A 22,563-nucleotide genomic window follows, 5' to 3' on the forward strand; every position below is an offset into this window, starting at 1 on the left:
CGATTAGAAATAATGTCGATGAAGGTGACAAATCTCAATACTTTTATCTAAAAGATAAGGTAGCCCTCGAGGGCCACCTCGCAAATATTCACAAAGATACTATTTTCATTAATGAATCAGGACTTTATTTCGTTAATTTTAAGATCTCATAAAATAGAAGCAAAAAGCTTTCATTAATGGGTTACGAGAGATGTTTTTACCAAAGTATTCGTAAATTTGGTGTGTACAAACTTGAGAAAACAAGATTAAATATTTAGAGGACAAAGTTTAAGCACTTGCAAATTAATTAAAGATGAAATCAAAACGGAAATTGGTAAACAAAGAAATATATTGCAAAACAAAGTGTAAAAATTGACTTAAATGAAACCAGATCTTGTTTGTAAAGATTTTGATAAGAAAAAACACCATGTTTTTGTGTTAATTAAGAAGAATCACATGTGGGGAATGGCCTTATTACGTTATCAGAGCTCAAAAGAGAGAAATACCGAAAAGATTGAAAGAACTTGAAATTGATTACCCAGAAATGGAAATTTTATTAAGACATGGAGATCCAAATAGTATAAATCTCTACAACCAAATGAAAGAATCTTTGAATATTTTATACAACGGAAATCATTTTACTACAAATATGACTGAATCTCGAACTGATTTATAGAATATCTAAATTACACGATGAAAATGTTAATAAATTTTACTAAAACTCTCGAATTATGATATTTTGTTTGTAAATGTTTTTGAAGATAAGGCAAACCATTGAATGATTTCGTCCACACTCGCAAAGAGTCGGTTTCTTTTGACTTTCTCGTTTAATTCTTCTAGCACAATCTCTACAAAAAGCCTTCTTGTTATCTTTACTATAATGCCAATCGTAAAATTTGGAAATATCCTTAATTTCTTTACAAACGCAACATTTTTTTCTCTTCTAACGTTAATTTTTCTAATTTATCGTATAATTCTCTTGCATATTTTTTATGACAATCCTTACAATAATAGTATAATCCATCTTTGGTATTCTTATTTTTATGAAAAGCTTCAAAATCTTTAAATTTCTTTGCACCTTGAACATTTCTTTTGAGCCTCCATTTATATAGAAAAAATCTTTGACTTCTTCAATTCATATTCATAAAACTTTCCGGTTATTTCTTCATTATTTAAATCTTTTATACTATAAGTTACAGGATCTGTGTTATTAATTTGATAAATCACAAAGATTTCTCTTGACCAATTGTTCTTATATTTGTTCGAAAATGTTTGTTTTTTACTAACAATTCTTACATGATCATTGAATTTCAATTTAGTTTTCGTGTGAATTTCAGGTGGAACATACTTGAAAAACGGTCTCTAATAACTCCTTTTCTGCATCCTTATTCTACGTCTTTCGGTTTCATTTTGATTGTGCTGTGAACTGTATCGTTATAAATTGTTTACGATTTTTTGAAGAATATCGATCCATTTAAAGTTTTTATTAATCTCAAAAATTACTTTCATTCTCTCATTTTGAGTTTCTGTTATATCTCTCTACAATACTTGATTTCTCTTTCGTTTTCAGTATGATAAATCTTAATGTTGTATTTCCTCAAAACATCGTTTAAATTTCTTTATTTTTAAACTCTAAACCCTTATCTGTATGAAGTAGGTTAGGAGGTTTGTGATTGATCCTTATGGCATCTTTTACTATATCTTCGAAGGCTTTTGAAACATCTTTACCGTTTTTTTTCTTTGATAGCTCTTGACCAAGCATATTTTGAGAAAGTATCAATAACATTTTAACATATACTTGAATCCATCATTTTGATCCGAATAGTTAGACGTTATAACTAAATCTGCTGCCCATAAATCGTCAATTCCTAATTCTTTGTTTAAAGGTTATTTTTGACGATGGAAGGATTGTGAAGGAAACAGGATTTTTCCGGACATTTGCCATCGTTCAGTGAAACAAGAAAACAGTAACACTACGTTTCGAGATCTGCAATCTGATCTCTTCTTCAGGTAAAGAACTAACCTAACACATAATTACAAACTAGGTTAAAATAAACAAATCTTACTAAAGCGTTGTGGCACGCCTAAGTCAGGAATCACAACCTACATGTTGTTGTCAACTTCACTAACACTAAAGACATGCACTTAATACAAAACTATACAAAACACTAATCATTAAAACTAAACTACGGAATATAGGTCACAATACGTCTTCACTCGTCTACTAACCACCTACGACTGACCAGAGGGACTAGCCAATGGCAATCGTGACGGTGACGGCTGGCTAAAACAAGATGGCGGAAATTACAAGGGAAGGGGAACAGGAATGGGCCCTTTCGTTATTATTGGTTCATGCGAGATGAACTTCTTAAAAACCATATTGTGACTCCGCATTGGTTTATTACTAATATCCGATCCGTTTGATACTTTTGGTTTTCTCTTTAGTTCATTTTTTAGAATTGGCAACCAAAGCGGCCTAATCTCGACTGATGGTTGACTGATTGGTTGGTCTGCCAATTTAATGTATGTTGCCTCAATTAATTTCCTTTTGAAGAAATGTGGTTCCCGATGTATTATGTGGGCTTCATCCCAATTCATATGATGGTCTTCGGACCAACAATGGTGTGCAATTTTTGACTTTTCTGTGAAACCCTTTTCTCGTGTTTTCTTTGTGTTCCTTTTATCCTTACGTTTAGTGGTCTTTTTTGTCTCGCCTATGTATTCCCTATTGCAGCTACATTTTATACTGTAAAACACAGTTTTTTGGAATCCTGTGGTGCCATTTTTTTGTGTTTTGTTTTTACGAGACTTTGTCTAAGAGTGTTGTGTGTTTTAAACGCGGTTCTAATGTTGTTAACTTTCTACCTACTCTTCTAATTTTCTCCGATAATCCCGGCACATAAGGGATTGACATAAACGCAAATTTATCACAATTCTGTTTTTTCTGACTCAGGAATGATTCTTCTGGTTCGTTTGCACTTATTAATTACTAATTGAGGGTATCCATTGCTTCTGAGATCCGATTCAATTTTCTTAAATTCTTCTTTTAGTCCATTCTTTATCTGAGCACAAGCTCTTTGCTCTATCAAACAACGAGTAGGCTACTCCTTCTTTGACAGATTTTTGATGGTTGGATTGAATAATTTAAATATTTTCCTGTGTGTGTTATCTTTCGAAAAACAGTTGTCTTAAGGACATCCCTATCTCTTAATACACACACATTCCAAAAAGGGAAGCTTGTTTTGGACTTCCACTTCCATTGTGAGGCGGATGGAAGGAGGAAATACTATTAATGTGATTCAAAAAAATTATTTAATTTAATGTCTCCATGAGGAAAAAAATAACAAAGGTATCATCCACATACCTCCACCAAATCTTCGGTTTGAACTGAGCTGAAGCCAAAGCTTTTCGCTCGAATTCCTCCATAAAGATATTGGCGAAAATAGGAGACAGTGGAGAACCCATTGTGCCATCCCCTCAATCTATGACGGTAAATTTTACCCTCTAACTCAAAATAATTGCATTGAGTGCATAGTTCTAACAGTTCCATAATTACTGGCACGGGGAAGTTTAGTTCTATCCCTTTAATGTTTGGTCTTCTTTGAGACGTGATTTAATAATTCCGAGAGTTTCTGGAACTGGTACATTTGTAAATAGACTTTCGACATCAAAACTTACCAGTTTGTCAGTTTCAGTCAACTTTAGGGATTTTGACTTCTCTACGAAATCCCTGGAATTTTTGATGAAAGAGTCAGTTTTTCCTACCAATGGCGTTAAGATGTCCAAAGAGGACTTTAGACAAATTCCCTTGCAAGGTGAAATCACGAGAACTAATGATGGGCCGAAGGAGGGATGGTTAGGTTTGTGGATTTTGGGAAAGGCCATACATATGGGGGATTTTTGAGTGGTGAGGAGTTAATTTAGATCTAAATTTATCTGAAAAAAATTCTTTATGTTTTCTTAAGGTGTTTGCTACTTTGCGTTCAAATGAATCAGTCGGGTCTTTATTTAAAACTGTATATTTGCCAGTATTTAAAGTTTCCGCAATCTTTTCTTTATACGCTACTGAGTCAAGTACCACAGTAGCGTTGCCTTTGTCGGCAGGTACAAAGATTTTGACCGTGTCGTCTTTCCCAAGGATCGACCTGGCCTTTTTCTCCTCTCTATTGTCAAATTGGGTTTTGTGGGAGGAATTTTTCTGAGTAAAAGACTGGCCTCACAACGAAACCGGTGCACCCTGTTCCTCAGGTAACTGTGAAACAGCCGACTCGATTCCAGTTACAAAATCCAGTGCCTTTTACCGATTTTTGTGCCACAGAAAAATTTAAACACCTTGGATAAGACTGATATTTCCGCTTCATTCAGGATTTTTGAAGAGAGGTTTGATTACATTTTTATTATTTGCATCCGTATTCACGTTGCCATCCTTAGGCAAATCACATTTTTTTAGGCCTAATTTTTTCCAGTTTGGAGATTTTCTTTTTCTTATCTGTTTCAGAAACTTTTATACATCTATTTTGGATGCTTTCGAGAATGTTGTTGAATTCTGTACCGATCAGTGTTTTTAATTCAGTCTTTTTACACTCAATACTATTTTGGAGGAGGTATCTTTCACGATGATGATATGCAATTCTTTCTTTAAGTAAAGATTTAGAAGCAGAAGACAAAAATTTTACTGGCTTTCCTACTGTGAAATGGAGAGTTTTTAGAGTTAACCCTATAGGCATAAGGTCTTCAAACCTTACATTTATGCAAGAAAGTTAAATGATTAATGTGTTTAGTTAATTTAAGATGCAATGCTCTCAAGGTCTTTGATTTGTTTACTGGTTCCGGGTCGTACTGAGAATCAATTCTTTGTTTAAAGGTTATTTTTGACGATGGAAGGATTGTGAAGGAAAACAGGATTTTTTCCGGACATTTGCCATCGTTCAGTGAGTGAAACAAGGGAAAACAGTAACACTACGTTTCGAGATCTGCAATCTGATCTCTTCTTCAGGTAAAAGAACTAACCTAACACATAAATTACAAACTAGGTTAAAATAAAACAAATCTTACTAAAGCGTTGTGGCACGCCTAAGTCAGGAATCACAACCTACATGTTGTTGTCAACTTCACTAACACTAAAGACATGCACTTAATACAAAAACTATACAAAACACTAATCATTTAAAACTAAACTACGGAATATAGGTCACAATACGTCTTCACTCGTCTACTAACCACCTACGACTGACCAGAGGGACTAGCCAATGGCAATCGTGGACGGCTGGCTAAAAACAAGAATGGCGGAAATACAAGGGGAAGGGGAACAGGAATGGGGCCCTTTCGTTATTATTGGTTCATGCGAGATGAACTTCTTAAAACCATATTGTGACTCCGCATTGGTTTATTACTAATATCCGATCCGTTTGATACTTTTGGTTTTCTCTTTAGTTCATTTTTTTAGAATTGGCAACCAAAGCGGCCTAATCTCGACTGATGGTTGACTGATTGGTTGGTCTGCCAATTTAATGTATGTTGCCTCAATTAATTTCCTTTTGAAGAAATGTGGTTCCCGATGTATTATGTGGGCTTCATCCCAATTCATATGATGGTCTTCGGACCAACAATGGTGTGCAATTTTTGACTTTTTCTGTGAAACCCTTTCTCGTGTTTTCTTTGTGTTCTTTTATCCTTACGTTTAGTGGTCTTTTTGTCTCGCCTATGTATTCCCTATTGCAGCTACATTTTATACTGTAAACACAGTTTTTTGGAATCCTGTGTGCCATTTTTTTGGTTTTGTTTTTACGAGACTTTGTCTAAGAGTGTTGTGTGTTTTAAACGCGGTTTCTAATGTTGTACTTTCTACCTACTCTTCTAATTTTCTCGATTAATCCCGGCACATAAGGGATTGACATAAACGCAAATTTATCACAATTCTGTTTTTCTGACTCAGGAATGATTCTTCTGGTTCGTTTGCACTTATTAATTACTAATTGAGGGTATCCATTGCTTCTGAGATCCGATTCAATTTTCTTAAATTCTTCTTTTAGTCCATCTTTATCTGAGCACAAGCTCTTTGCTCTATCAAACAACGAGTAGGCTACTCCTTCTTTGACAGATTTTTGATGGTTGGATTGATAATTTAAATATTTTCCTGTGTGTGTTATCTTTCGAAAAACAGTTGTCTTAAGGACATCCCTATCTCTTAATACACACACATCCAAAAAGGGAAGCTTGTTTTGGACTTCCACTTCCATTGTGAGGCGGATGGAAGGAGAAATACTATTAATGTGATTCAAAAAATTATTTAATTTAATGTCTCCATGAGAAAAAATAACAAAGGTATCATCCACATACCTCCACCAAATCTTCGGTTTGAACTGAGCTGAAGCCAAAGCTTTTCGCTCGAATTCCTCCATAAAGATATTGGCGAAAATAGGAGACAGTGGAGAACCCATTGCCATCCCCTCATCTTGACGGTAAATTTTACCCTCTAACTCAAAATAATTGCATTGAGTGCATAGTTCTAACAGTTCCATAATTACTGGCACGGGAAGTTTAGTTCTATCCTTTAATGTTTGGTCTTCTTTGAGACGTGATTTAATAATTCCGAGAGTTTCTGGAACTGGTACATTTGTAAATAGACTTTCGACATCAAAACTTACCAGTTTGTCAGTTTCAGTCAACTTTAGGGATTTTGACTTCTCTACGAAATCCCTGGAATTTTTGATGAAAGAGTCAGTTTTTCCTACCAATGGCGTTAAGATGTCCAAGAGGACTTTAGACAATTCCCTGCAAGGTGAAATCACGAGAACTAATGATGGGCCGAAGAGGGATGGTAGGTTTGTGGATTTTGGGAAGGCCATACATATGGGGGATTTTTGAGTGGTGAGGAGTTAATTTAGATCTAAATTTATCTGAAAAAAATTCTTTATGTTTTCTTAAGGTGTTTGCTACTTTGCGTTCAAATGAATCAGTCGGGTCTTTATTTAAAACTGTATATTTGCCAGTATTTAAAGTTTCCGCAATCTTTTCTTTATACGCTACTGAGTCAAGTACCACAGTAGCGTTGCCTTTGTCGGCAGGTAAGATTTTGACCGTGTCGTCTTTCCCAAGGATCGACCTGGCCTTTTTCTCCTCTATTGTCAAATTGGGTTTTGTGGGAGGAATTTTTCTGAGTAAAAAGACTGGCCTCACAACGAAACCGGTCACCCTGTTCCTCAGGTAACTGTGAAACAGGCCGACTCGATTCCAGTTACAAAATCCAGTGCCTTTACCGATTTTTGTGCCACAGAAAAATTTAAACCCTTGGATAAGACTGATATTTCCGCTTCATTCAGGATTTTTGAAGAGAGGTTGATTACATTTTTATTATTTGCATCCGTATTCACGTTGCCATCCTTAGGCAAATCACATTTTTTAGGCCTAATTTTTTCCAGTTTGGAGATTTTCTTTTTCTTATCTGTTTCAGAAACTTTTATACATCTATTTTGGATGCTTTCGAGAATGTTGTTGAATTCTGTACCGATCAGTGTTTTTAATTCAGTCTTTTTACACTCAATACTATTTTGGAGGAGGTATCTTTCACGATGATGATATGCAATTCTTTCTTTAAGTAAAGATTTAGAAGCAGAAGACAAAATTTTTACTGGCTTTCCTACTGTGAAATGGAGTTTTTAGAGTTAACCCTATAGGCATAAGGTCTTCAACCTTACATTTATGCAAGAAAGTTAAATGATTAATGTGTTTAGTTAATTTAAGATGCAAGCTCTCAAAGGTCTTTGATTTGTTTACTGGTTCCGGGTCCGTACCGAGAATCAATTCTTTGTTTTAAAGGTTATTTTTGACGATGGAAGGATTGTGAAGGAAACAGGATTTTTCCGGACATTTGCCATCGTTCAGTGAAACAAGAAAACAGTAACACTACGTTTCGAGATCTGCAATCTGATCTCTTCTTCAGGTAAAGAACTAACCTAACACATAATTACAAACTAGGTTTAAAATAAACAAATCTTTACTAAAGCGTTGTGGCACGCCTAAGTCAGGCACGTCAAAAATAACCTTTAAACAAAGAATTGATTCTCGGTACGGACCCGGAACCAGTAAACAAATCAAAGACCTTGAGAGCTTGCATCTTAAATTAACTAAACACATTAATCATTTAACTTTCTTGCATAAATGTAAGGTTGAAGACCTTATGCCTATAGGGTTAACTCTAAAAACTCCATTTCACAGTAGGAAAGCCAGTAAAATTTTGTCTTCTGCTTCTAAATCTTTACTTAAAGAAAGAATTGCATATCATCATCGTGAAAGATACCTCCTCCAAAATAGTATTGAGTGTAAAAAGACTGAATTAAAAACACTGATCGGTACAGAATTCAACAACATTCTCGAAAGCATCCAAAATAGATGTATAAAAGTTTCTGAAACAGATAAGAAAAAGAAAATCTCCAAACTGGAAAAAATTAGGCCCTAAAAAATGTGATTTGCCTAAGGATGGCAACGTGAATACGGATGCAAATAATAAAAATGTAATCAACCTCTCTTCAAAAATCCTGAATGAAGCGGAAATATCAGTCTTATCCAAGGGTTTAAATTTTTCTGTGGCACAAAAATCGGTAAAGGCACTGGATTTTGTAACTGGAATCGAGTCGGCTGTTTCACAGTTACCTGAGGAACAGGGTGACCGGTTTCGTTGTGAGGCCAGTCTTTTACTCAGAAAAATTCCTCCCACAAAACCCAATTTGACAATAGAGGAGAAAAAGGCCAGGTCGATCCTTGGGAAAGACGACACGGTCAAAATCTTACCTGCCGACAAAGGCAACGCTACTGTGGTACTTGACTCAGTAGCGTATAAAGAAAAGATTGCGGAAACTTTAAATACTGGCAAATATACAGTTTTAAATAAAGACCCGACTGATTCATTTGAACGCAAAGTAGCAAACACCTTAAGAAAACATAAAGAATTTTTTTCAGATAAATTTAGATCTAAATTAACTCCTCACCACTCAAAAATCCCCCATATGTATGGCCTTCCCAAAATCCACAAACCTACCATCCCTCTTCGGCCCATCATTAGTTCTCGTGATTCACCTTGCAGGGAATTGTCTAAAGTCCTCTTGGACATCTTAACGCCATTGGTAGGAAAAACTGACTCTTTCATCAAAAATTCCAGGGATTTCGTAGAGAAGTCAAAATCCCTAAAGTTGACTGAAACTGACAAACTGGTAAGTTTTGATGTCGAAAGTCTATTTACAAATGTACCAGTTCCAGAAACTCTCGGAATTATTAAATCACGTCTCAAAGAAGACCAAACATTAAAGGATAGAACTAAACTTCCCGTGCCAGTAATTATGGAACTGTTAGAACTATGCACTCAATGCAATTATTTTGAGTTAGAGGGTAAAATTTACCGTCAAGATGAGGGGATGGCAATGGGTTCTCCACTGTCTCCTATTTTCGCCAATATCTTTATGGAGGAATTCGAGCGAAAAGCTTTGGCTTCAGCTCAGTTCAAACCGAAGATTTGGTGGAGGTATGTGGATGATACCTTTGTTATTTTTTTCTCATGGAGACATTAAATTAAATAATTTTTTGAATCACATTAATAGTATTTCTCCTTCCATCCGCCTCACAATGGAAGTGGAAGTCCAAAACAAGCTTCCCTTTTTGGATGTGTGTGTATTAAGAGATAGGGATGTCCTTAAGACAACTGTTTTTCGAAAGATAACACACACAGGAAAATATTTAAATTATCAATCCAACCATCAAAAATCTGTCAAAGAAGGAGTAGCCTACTCGTTGTTTGATAGAGCAAAGAGCTTGTGCTCAGATAAAGATGGACTAAAAGAAGAATTTAAGAAAATTGAATCGGATCTCAGAAGCAATGGATACCCTCAATTAGTAATTAATAAGTGCAAACGAACCAGAAGAATCATTCCTGAGTCAGAAAAACAGAATTGTGATAAATTTGCGTTTATGTCAATCCCTTATGTGCCGGGATTATCGGAGAAAATTAGAAGAGTAGGTAGAAAGTACAACATTAGAACCGCGTTTAAAACACACAACACTCTTAGACAAAGTCTCGTAAAAACAAAACCAAAAAATGGCACACAGGATTCCAAAAACTGTGTTTACAGTATAAAATGTAGCTGCAATAGGGAATACATAGGCGAGACAAAAAGACCACTAAACGTAAGGATAAAAGAACACAAAGAAAAACACGAGAAAGGGTTTCACAGAAAAGTCAAAAATTGCACACCATTGTTGGTCCGAAGACCATCATATGAATTGGGATGAAGCCCACATAATACATCGGGAACCACATTTCTTCAAAAGGAAATTAATTGAGGCAACATACATTAAATTGGCAGACCAACCAATCAGTCAACCATCAGTCGAGATTAGGCCGCTTTGGTTGCCAATTCTAAAAAATGAACTAAAGAGAAAACCAAAAGTATCAAACGGATCGGATATTAGTAATAAACCAATGCGGAGTCACAATATGGTTTTAAGAAGTTCATCTCGCATGAACCAATAATAACGAAAGGGCCCATTCCTGTTCCCCTTCCCTTGTATTTCCGCCATCTTGTTTTAGCCAGCCGTCACGATTGCCATTGGCTAGTCCCTCTGGTCAGTCGTAGGTGGTTAGTAGACGAGTGAAGACGTATTGTGACCTATATTCCGTAGTTTAGTTTTAATGATTAGTGTTTTGTATAGTTTTGTATTAAGTGCATGTCTTTAGTGTTAGTGAAGTTGACAACAACATGTAGGTTGTGATTCCTGACTTAGGCGTGCCACAACGCTTTAGTAAGATTTGTTTATTTTAACCTAGTTTGTAATTATGTGTTAGGTTAGTTCTTTACCTGAAGAAGAGATCAGATTGCAGATCTCGAAACGTAGTGTTACTGTTTTCTTGTTTCACTGAACGATGGCAAATGTCCGGAAAAATCCTGTTTCCTTCACAATCCTTCCATCGTCAAAAATAACCTTTAAACAAAGAATTGATTCTCGGTACGGACCCGGAACCAGTAAACAAATCAAAGACCTTGAGAGCTTGCATCTTAAATTAACTAAACACATTAATCATTTAACTTTCTTGCATAAATGTAAGGTTGAAGACCTTATGCCTATAGGGTTAACTCTAAAAAACTCCATTTCACAGTAGGAAAGCCAGTAAAATTTTGTCTTCTGCTTCTAAATCTTTACTTAAAGAAAGAATTGCATATCATCATCGTGAAAGATACCTCCTCCAAAATAGTATTGAGTGTAAAAAAGACTGAATTAAAAACACTGATCGGTACAGAATTCAACAACATTCTCGAAAGCATCCAAAATAGATGTATAAAAGTTTCTGAAACAGATAAGAAAAAGAAAATCTCCAAACTGGAAAAAATTAGGCCTAAAAAATGTGATTTGCCTAAGGATGGCAACGTGAATACGGATGCAAATAATAAAAATGTAATCAACCTCTCTTCAAAAATCCTGAATGAAGCGGAAATATCAGTCTTATCCAAGGGTTTAAATTTTTCTGTGGCACAAAAATCGGTAAAGGCACTGGATTTTGTAACTGGAATCGAGTCGGCTGTTTCACAGTTACCTGAGGAACAGGGTGACCGGTTTCGTTGTGAGGCCAGTCTTTTACTCAGAAAAATTCCTCCCACAAAACCCAATTTGACAATAGAGGAGAAAAAGGCCAGGTCGATCCTTGGGAAAGACGACACGGTCAAAATCTTACCTGCCGACAAAGGCAACGCTACTGTGGTACTTGACTCAGTAGCGTATAAAGAAAAGATTGCGGAAACTTTAAATACTGGCAAATATACAGTTTTAAATAAAGACCCCGACTGATTCATTTGAACGCAAAGTAGCAAACACCTTAAGAAAACATAAAGAATTTTTTTCAGATAAATTTAGATCTAAATTAACTCCTCACCACTCAAAAATCCCCCATATGTATGGCCTTCCCAAAATCCACAAACCTACCATCCCTCTTCGGCCCATCATTAGTTCTCGTGATTCACCTTGCAGGGAATTGTCTAAAGTCCTCTTGGACATCTTAACGCCATTGGTAGGAAAAAACTGACTCTTTCATCAAAAATTCCAGGGATTTCGTAGAGAAGTCAAAATCCCTAAAGTTGACTGAAACTGACAAACTGGTAAGTTTTGATGTCGAAAGTCTATTTACAAATGTACCAGTTCCAGAAACTCTCGGAATTATTTAAATCACGTCTCAAAGAAGACCAAACATTAAAGGATAGAACTAAACTTCCCGTGCCAGTAATTATGGAACTGTTAGAACTATGCACTCAATGCAATTATTTTGAGTTAGAGGGTAAAATTTACCGTCAAGATGAGGGGATGGCAATGGGTTCTCCACTGTCTCCTATTTTCGCCAATATCTTTATGGAGGAATTCGAGCGAAAAGCTTTGGCTTCAGCTCAGTTCAAACCGAAGATTTGGTGGAGGTATGTGGATGATACCTTTGTTATTTTTTCTCATGGAGACATTAAATTAAATAATTTTTTGAAATCACATTAATAGTATTTCTCCTTCCATCCGCCTCACAATGGAAGTGGAAGTCCAAAACAAGCTTCCCTTTTTGGATGTGTGTGTATTAAGAGATAGGGATGTCCTTAAGACAACTGTTTTTCGAAAGATAACACACACAGGAAAATATTTAAATTATCAATCCAACCATCAAAAATCTGTCAAAGAAGGAGTAGCCTACTCGTTGTTTGATAGAGCAAAGAGCTTGTGCTCAGATAAAGATGGACTAAAAGAAGAATTTAAGAAAATTGAATCGGATCTCAGAAGCAATGGATACCCTCAATTAGTAATTAATAAGTGCAAACGAACCAGAAGAATCATTCCTGAGTCAGAAAAAAAGAATTGTGATAAAATTTGCGTTTATGTCAATCCCTTATGTGCCGGGATTATCGGAGAAAATTAGAAGAGTAGGTAGAAAGTACAACATTAGAACCGCGTTTAAAACACACAACACTCTTAGACAAAGTCTCGTAAAAACAAAACCAAAAAATGGCACACAGGATTCCAAAAACTGTGTTTACAGTATAAAATGTAGCTGCAATAGGGAATACATAGGCGAGACAAAAAGACCACTAAACGTAAGGATAAAAGAACACAAAGAAAACACGAGAAAGGGTTTCACAGAAAAGTCAAAAATTGCACACCATTGTTGGTCCGAAGACCATCATATGAATTGGGATGAAGCCCACATAATACATCGGGAACCACATTTCTTCAAAAGGAAATTAATTGAGGCAACATACATTAAATTGGCAGACCAACCAATCAGTCAACCATCAGTCGAGATTAGGCCGCTTTGGTTGCCCAATTCTAAAAAATGAACTAAAGAGAAAACCAAAAGTATCAAACGGATCGGATATTAGTAATAAACCAATGCGGAGTCACAATATGGTTTTAAGAAGTTCATCTCGCATGAACCAATAATAACGAAAGGGCCCATTCCTGTTCCCCTTCCCTTGTATTTCCGCCATCTTGTTTTAGCCAGCCGTCACGATTGCCATTGGCTAGTCCCTCTGGTCAGTCGTAGGTGGTTAGTAGACGAGTGAAGACGTATTGTGACCTATATTCCGTAGTTTAGTTTTAATGATTAGTGTTTTGTATAGTTTTGTATTAAGTGCATGTCTTTAGTGTTAGTGAAGTTGACAACAACATGTAGGTTGTGATTCCTGACTTAGGCGTGCCACAACGCTTTTAGTAAGATTTGTTTATTTTAACCTAGTTTGTAATTATGTGTTAGGTTAGTTCTTTACCTGAAGAAGAGATCAGATTGCAGATCTCGAAACGTAGTGTTACTGTTTTCTTGTTTCACTGAACGATGGCAAATGTCCGGAAAAATCCTGTTTCCTTCACAATCCTTCCATCGTCAAAAATAACCTTTAAACAAAGAATTGATTCTCGGTACGGACCCGGAACCAGTAAACAAATCAAAGACCTTGAGAGCTTGCATCTTAAATTAACTAAAACACATTAATCATTTAACTTTCTTGCATAAATGTAAGGTTGAAGACCTTATGCCTATAGGGTTAACTCTAAAAACTCCATTTCACAGTAGGAAAGCCAGTAAAATTTTGTCTTCTGCTTCTAAATCTTTACTTAAAGAAAGAATTGCATATCATCATCGTGAAAGATACCTCCTCCAAAATAGTATTGAGTGTAAAAAAGACTGAATTAAAAAACACTGATCGGTACAGAATTCAACAACATTCTCGAAAGCATCCAAAATAGATGTATAAAAGTTTCTGAAACAGATAAGAAAAAGAAAATCTCCAAACTGGAAAAAATTAGGCCTAAAAAATGTGATTTGCCTAAGGATGGCAACGTGAATACGGATGCAAATAATAAAAATGTAATCAACCTCTCTTCAAAAATCCTGAATGAAGCGGAAATATCAGTCTTATCCAAGGGTTTAAATTTTTCTGTGGCACAAAAATCGGTAAAGGCACTGGATTTTGTAACTGGAATCGAGTCGGCTGTTTCACAGTTACCTGAGGAACAGGGTGACCGGTTTCGTTGTGAGGCCAGTCTTTTACTCAGAAAAATTCCTCCCACAAAACCCAATTTGACAATAGAGGAGAAAAAGGCCAGGTCGATCCTTGGGAAAGACGACACGGTCAAAATCTTACCTGCCGACAAAGGCAACGCTACTGTGGTACTTGACTCAGTAGCGTATAAAGAAAAGATTGCGGAAACTTTAAATACTGGCAAATATACAGTTTTAAATAAAGACCCGACTGATTCATTTGAACGCAAAGTAGCAAACACCTTAAGAAAACATAAAGAATTTTTTTCAGATAAATTTAGATCTAAATTAACTCCTCACCACTCAAAAATCCCCCATATGTATGGCCTTCCCAAAATCCACAAAACCTACCATCCCTCTTCGGCCCATCATTAGTTCTCGTGATTCACCTTGCAGGGAATTGTCTAAAGTCCTCTTGGACATCTTAACGCCATTGGTAGGAAAAACTGACTCTTTCATCAAAAATTCCAGGGATTTCGTAGAGAAGTCAAAATCCCTAAAGTTGACTGAAACTGACAAACTGGTAAGTTTTGATGTCGAAAGTCTATTTACAAATGTACCAGTTCCAGAAACTCTCGGAATTATTAAATCACGTCTCAAAGAAGACCAAACATTAAAGGATAGAACTAAACTTCCCGTGCCAGTAATTATGGAACTGTTAGAACTATGCACTCAATGCAATTATTTTGAGTTAGAGGGTAAAATTTACCGTCAAGATGAGGGGATGGCAATGGGTTCTCCACTGTCTCCTATTTTCGCCAATATCTTTATGGAGGAATTCGAGCGAAAAGCTTTGGCTTCAGCTCAGTTCAAACCGAAGATTTGGTGGAGGTATGTGGATGATACCTTTGTTATTTTTTCTCATGGAGACATTAAATTAAATAATTTTTTGAATCACATTAATAGTATTTCTCCTTCCATCCGCCTCACAATGGAAGTGGAAGTCCAAAACAAGCTTCCCTTTTTGGATGTGTGTGTATTAAGAGATAGGGATGTCCTTAAGACAACTGTTTTTCGAAAGATAACACACACAGGAAAATATTTAAATTATCAATCCAACCATCAAAAATCTGTCAAAGAAGGAGTAGCCTACTCGTTGTTTGATAGAGCAAAGAGCTTGTGCTCAGATAAAGATGGACTAAAAGAAGAATTTAAGAAAATTGAATCGGATCTCAGAAGCAATGGATACCCTCAATTAGTAATTAATAAGTGCAAACGAACCAGAAGAATCATTCCTGAGTCAGAAAAACAGAATTGTGATAAATTTGCGTTTATGTCAATCCCTTATGTGCCGGGATTATCGGAGAAAATTAGAAGAGTAGGTAGAAAGTACAACATTAGAACCGCGTTTAAAACACACAACATTCTTAGACAAAGTCTCGTAAAAACAAAACCAAAAAATGGCACACAGGATTCCAAAAACTGTGTTTACAGTATAAAATGTAGCTGCAATAGGGAATACATAGGCGAGACAAAAAGACCACTAAACGTAAGGATAAAAGAACACAAAGAAAACACGAGAAAGGGTTTCACAGAAAAGTCAAAAATTGCACACCATTGTTGGTCCGAAGACCATCATATGAATTGGGATGAAGCCCACATAATACATCGGGAACCACATTTCTTCAAAAGGAAATTAATTGAGGCAACATACATTAAATTGGCAGACCAACCAATCAGTCAACCATCAGTCGAGATTAGGCCGCTTTGGTTGCCAATTCTAAAAAATGAACTAAAGAGAAAACCAAAAGTATCAAACGGATCGGATATTAGTAATAAACCAATGCGGAGTCACAATATGGTTTTAAGAAGTTCATCTCGCATGAACCAATAATAACGAAAGGGCCCATTCCTGTTCCCCTTCCCTTGTATTTCCGCCATCTTGTTTTAGCCAGCCGTCACGATTGCCATTGGCTAGTCCCTCTGGTCAGTCGTAGGTGGTTAGTAGACGAGTGAAGACGTATTGTGACCTATATTCCGTAGTTTAGTTTTAATGATTAGTGTTTTGTATAGTTTTGTATTAAGTGCATGTCTTTAGTGTTAGTGAAGTTGACAACAACATGTAGGTTGTGATTCCTGACTTAGGCGTGCCACAACGCTTTAGTAAGATTTGTTTATTTTAATTCCTAATGTTTATAATTTTTCTCTTTTTAAACTTCTTTCGTACCGGTGCATGAATTTCTCTAGCTTCAATCTCGATTTCTTCCTTATTCTTAGATTCTTTCTTTACTTGTTTTTCATAAGGATTCTTTATAAACTTACTCTTGTTTGTCTTACATTTTGAACATTTTGCAGCAATTCTATACAATCCATTTTGAGTTTGAACGATTTTTGAATCTATATTTTTCGTTTTTTTCTTGCATTTGTGGCAGTGAATCAAATCATCTTCCATTTACATGTCAAAGTTTCCAAGTTTATTTAACTCATCTAATATATCAGATTTTGCTTTCATTTTTATAGCCATAAGGTACTGTATCGATCTTATTTTCTAGGACAATTCTCTTATCATCTTTAGCGTTCAGTGCCAGCTTGTTTATGGTAACAGTGTACAACTCATGTTTATAACTTTTGATGACTGTCATCTCCCTAAATTCTTCTTTATCTTCGAACAAACATCTCTTCAAGTTTTCGATATTTATTGTTTTATTTACAACGCTTCTCTTAATTCCTTTACACCTAACTGGATTTTTGTCTAGATATTTGTACGAGTACATCTTTGATCTTAAACCACAAAATTCTTCTAAAACTTCGCTATTTAGTTCGTCTTTGAATTTTCCTACGACTTTCTTATTTTTAGTAGTGAAACATTCATGATCTTTTGGATAATCACTTGTATCAAAGTCATCTATATTTTCTTTAATAATTTTAAAAGGATCTCGTTTCAATTCTAGAAAATAACTGTCTGTATCCATGTAACACAGATTCAAATCTGGATCAAACTTCTTTAATTTGTTGTAATAAAACTCGTACATTAGCAATTTTGAGAGGTCGAGAACTGAAAATCCTATGTAGATTGGCTTGTTAAATTTTACTTTTCTGTTTGTACATGTGACTCGCTATACAGTTGTCGTCAAAGATGTTAAAGCATTTGAAATTTGTTTTCTTAGCTTGTTTCATTGAAAATTCTTCATTTCCTAGTCTAATATCACATCTATTTCGCACATTTTCCATACTTTTTCCAAAAACAGAGTTGTTCATTAACTTGTAAAAGTCCTTTTCAAAGTCGCTTGTAGCTTTGGTTCTCATGTTTGTGTTAAAATCAATGTATTCTTTCATAAAAGGCTTCTGATCGAATGCGATAACTCTATTCACATGTTTTAACACCATTCCTTGTTCCAGATAGAATTTCAAATTTCTCGAATGAACAACGTATTCTGTTTTGTTTAAAAGAGTTGTGCAAAGTTTGTTGTTATAATGTTCTGGAGCAAGAGGTAAATCTTTGTGATGTTCATGCAAATTTGTTGGATATTCAAGATCAACTTCTAAAATATATCCATAATCTTCGTCGCCAGTGAGTTCCAAAATTGTTTCTTTCCATTCTGCTGTTGTATACGTTTTAGGATCCATCCACTTGATTTCGTTATATGGTAAATTTTTGCATAAGTCCATACCCATAAAGGTTGTTTGCATCGACGTACAACAAATAGTTTTCGGGCTTTGTCTTATCAAAATCTTTTAAATATTTGTTATTTGCTTTCACATATCGTTTTAATACACTGAGAAATGCCTCCGCGAATACCTTTTTCGATCATCAAATACATATTATAATCACTAATTAATTGTAATTCTATCTTCGTTAATTTTAACATAGCATCCCATGCAAGACTGGGAGCTGTTAGATAGTGTGCTGGATCAAGTTTATAGCAATTCAAACAAATATTCCTAAAATTTTCAAAGATATCAGCGAGCAATAGAACATCTTGAATGTTATAGAGATCGGAGTAATTTCCTAGATTTTTTACTTTTAATTTGTTCCATACATTTAAGTAGTGTTGAAAATCTTTCTCAGATATGCTCTCGTCTGTCAAAAGTGAATAGAAATCTTTGAATTCTCAATTCTTCTGTGTAATCAAGTTTTTCAATACTGTCGATAAAATTCGTAAGGAAATATGCCTTTTCCAGATAGAATTTTAAAGATTTCTTCTTCGTCATTTGGTTGTCTATCTAGAATTGCGTTCAGACCATCTTGTATAAAATGATTTGTATGTTTGAAATCATCTTTTTTGAGGTTTTTAGCTAACTTTTCTATAGACGATGCCATAAATCTGAACGTATCTACGAAAGAAAAACTTGATGAACTTTCTTGGTTTTATCATCTTCAAACTCATACCCATATCCTGAATTTACTGAATAATTTATATATTTCTCATCTGTGTTTGCGATCAAATCAACATTACCATACTGTTTAGCCAATTCTTTTATGTACAAATGAGCATCGTAATTTGACATATTGTGGCAGAAAACGGGAATATTTTGAGGAAATTTGAGATTCAAGTTACAAGATAAATGAGCAGCACCTCGAAATTTACCTGTTAAATGACAATGATCTCGTACTTTTTTTCTTGTTTGATTATCAAAACCCTCACATTCACAAATATGACAAAGACTGGAATTTTGATACGAAAATTTCTTCTTCTTCAGTTAATTTCATGGGTTTTTGGTTCTTAGAATTATATTTTTTTAGCTATGTATTTCGATAATTTATTGAGCTCTTCAAACAATTGTTTTGGAACATTCGGCAAATCTTCTTCATTTTTGGCTCGATAACATATCGGTTTGTACATGCGATTTGTCACATTTGACACTAAATATAGAGTAAAACCATAAGGAATGTGCTTCTGAATCTTGGTTGTAGTCGACTTTTGCGGATTGTTTTTGCATGTGAGAATCTTCTCTAATATGCTTTCAAAATCCATATAAATAACGTAAGGATGAGAAAATTTCTTTTGATAATTAATAAATGTTGTTGTTTGACCTGGAAACGGCATAATTGGCTTACAAACTTCGTGATTTTTACAAATTTCTAAATGGTCTGTTAAATCTCCAGATTTGTAGAAATGGCTTAAACATCTTCTGCATAGAAATGTTTTATTTTTTACACTTAGATAACTGAGAGAAAACGAGCTTATTTAAATCTGTTATCAAAACATAATGAGATTTGTCATCTTGTTTAACATACAATAAATCGATTTCTAACTCGGCATCATAAATTTCTGAAATTTGTAACGGAACAATATTGAGTTTTTCATCAAAACTATAGACATTTACAGACATTTTCGGATAATTATACTTTGCTTTACTGCTTCGTTTTTCAAATAATTGTATATCTTTTAAGGACATTGGATACTCGAAACCTGAAAATATCTCGTCATTTACAAATTTCTCGTATTGCTTTGCTCTGTCAGCATTCTTTTCAGGTTTTTCAATAGCGCATCGGATAGAATAAACAAAACAGAAATCATCTTTATTTTTGATATTTACACAAGCTTTCTTATCTTTGATTTTCTTTGGCAAATCGATATATGATCCTGCGTTCATTATTTCGTGTTTATTAAGGCTCAAAACTAGTTGTTTGCAGCTTTTAAATGTCCATCCAGAACCCTTATTTGGATGATTTGTCTGTTCTCGATGTGTTAATTTATTAAATTGCTTAGTAATAAAGTCGTTTACATCAAAGATCTCGTCTGCTTTTATAGTAAAGTACATTGGACAAGTTTGTGTTTCACCGTTCACTAAAGTTCGTTCGTATTCGCATTCTAAAGAGAGATATCCTTTACTATTTTTCACAGTTTCTTGAAATTTTTCGATTAAACTTTTAATTTATGGGCGCAAAATAGAAAGATATTTGTAAATTGACATGAAATTGTCGTTCAAATTTGTTAAAATGTATTGCTTAAATAGACCATGTATTGAGGATAAAACTTCTACATCAATGATATTTTCAGGTTTCTCATTAAGAGTTTTGTCAATTTCTTCGATCATTTCAAACTTAGTTTTATCGTTTGTTTCAATGGACAATTTCTCAGCGATTGATTGAATTTTTTCATCTTTAAAATAGATTGAGATCTTTTTTACTTTCCTTAAAATTTTTCTTTAGTTCACGCAATTTTTCTATATTGTACATCTTCTCGTGACCATCGATTTGATTCTCTTTAGCCCAAGTCCTCAAATAATTTAGTTCTTTATTATAAATTTCTTTGTTCTTCAAATGATTTTTCGACTTATAATGTCGGGTAAAATGATGTTCGAAAACATCTTTTTTGCAGTACGGGCAGGATATCTTTTTCCTCTCCATTTTAAATAGGGAAAATTTGAATCTGCCAAGTTTTACTTTTTAGTAAAATATCTTTTTATTAAGCTGAAAAATAGCAATAATTCAGTAGATTTCTAAGGATTTTTATCAAAATTTGATAAAAATCAGCACAATTTATGGTTAAACAGCCTTTGATTCTTCTATTTAAAGAAGAAAAATTTTTATTTAGAGATTTTTTAAATTTCAATTTTGTAGTGATTTTTCGAGAAATATCGTTCACATTATCAACTTTAAAGCTAAAAATTCGCAATAATTAGAGAAATTCAGTAGATTTTCAGGATTTTTCAAAAAACTCTAGTATATATGCACCTTAAGAGCTGTGGTTTTGACCCTAAAAACGTGTTTTTTAGGGTCAAAACCCCGGTTTTTTGTGTATTTTGGAAGTATAGTGTTGATTTTTCACCTTAAAAGTGTAGAAGTATTAATTTTTTTCTATGTAAATGGCACTGTTACAAGAGTTGAATAAGGTTGGTGATTTAACATTCAAAGAATACAAGAAATTAATAGAATTAGAAGAAAATAAGAAATACAGAATTGTGAATTTGGAGAAAATGAAAGATAAATTCGGGTTTACAATAATTGCCGAGTTGGAAGATTGTAAAGTACACTTGCCAAACAGATTTTTGACTGTTTTTGGATGAAAAAAAGATTAAAGAATTGAACAAAAATGAAAAATTACACTTGGTTGTTACTGGAAAGAAGACTATTAAAGATAAAGACTGTGTTACAATTAACTTCGTGGAATAAAGATTTCGAAGATTTCTGGATTTTTTCATTAAAACAGCTTAAGAAATTAGAAGCCTACAATGAACAGTAAAACAGCTATAGATTCGGTTAATTTTTTATTCGTGAGTTACAGATTAGTTTATTGTCCTTTAAACAGTATTTTTACGTTGATTTTCTGACTGTCCCAAAAGTGAGCTAGAACCCTCACATTCATATCTACTTAAGTATATATATATATATATATATAATACATCGTATCAAACATCCAAGCATACTTACAAAATTTCACATCTGTAATATCCATAGAATATATATGACGATTTTTTTAACTGATAAACGAATTCCCAACCACATTGGTGCAAATTGAAGGTCAACTATTAAAAGCTAATCAACATGAATTTACAAAAATTGCTGTGATTTGATCTTATTATGTATTTTTTATAGATACTATATTGACTGCTGAAAGCCCAAGCATGCCGGTGCATAAGCCAGGTCAGACACAAAATTACATATATAAATATTATTAGCTTTAGAAATATTGATCTATTCTAGTGTTATCGTAACTTTCTAGATTATATTATACAAATAGTAGAATTCTCAAATGTACCTGTGCAAATATCAGGATGCCTGGAAAAAGCTATTTTCAACAACTTTTCCAGGACTTCTATGAGATAAATTTACTAGGTATCCTTTTAGACTACTAAATTAATCACTAAAATCTCATGCATGTACGTATCATTTAGGTTAATGGATATACACCTAAATTGTTTTCTATGAACAAAAGGTTATGTTTTTGCTGTCTAACACTGTGTAATAAACATTTACTAAATTATACGAGTTGAATACGAGTCATTTGTACAATAAAATAACTTGTGCCACTAGATTAAAATAAAAATGTATTAAAACTAAACAGAAATTTATTTGCTTAGAAAGAAAAAGAGCCCACAGAGCCCTTACTTTTTACAATTCAATTGTTTTTTATTTGGCTATTTCC

This window comes from Homalodisca vitripennis, chromosome 2, assembly GCF_021130785.1.
Source record: "Homalodisca vitripennis isolate AUS2020 chromosome 2, UT_GWSS_2.1, whole genome shotgun sequence".
Taxonomy (NCBI): Eukaryota; Metazoa; Arthropoda; class Insecta; order Hemiptera; family Cicadellidae; genus Homalodisca; species Homalodisca vitripennis.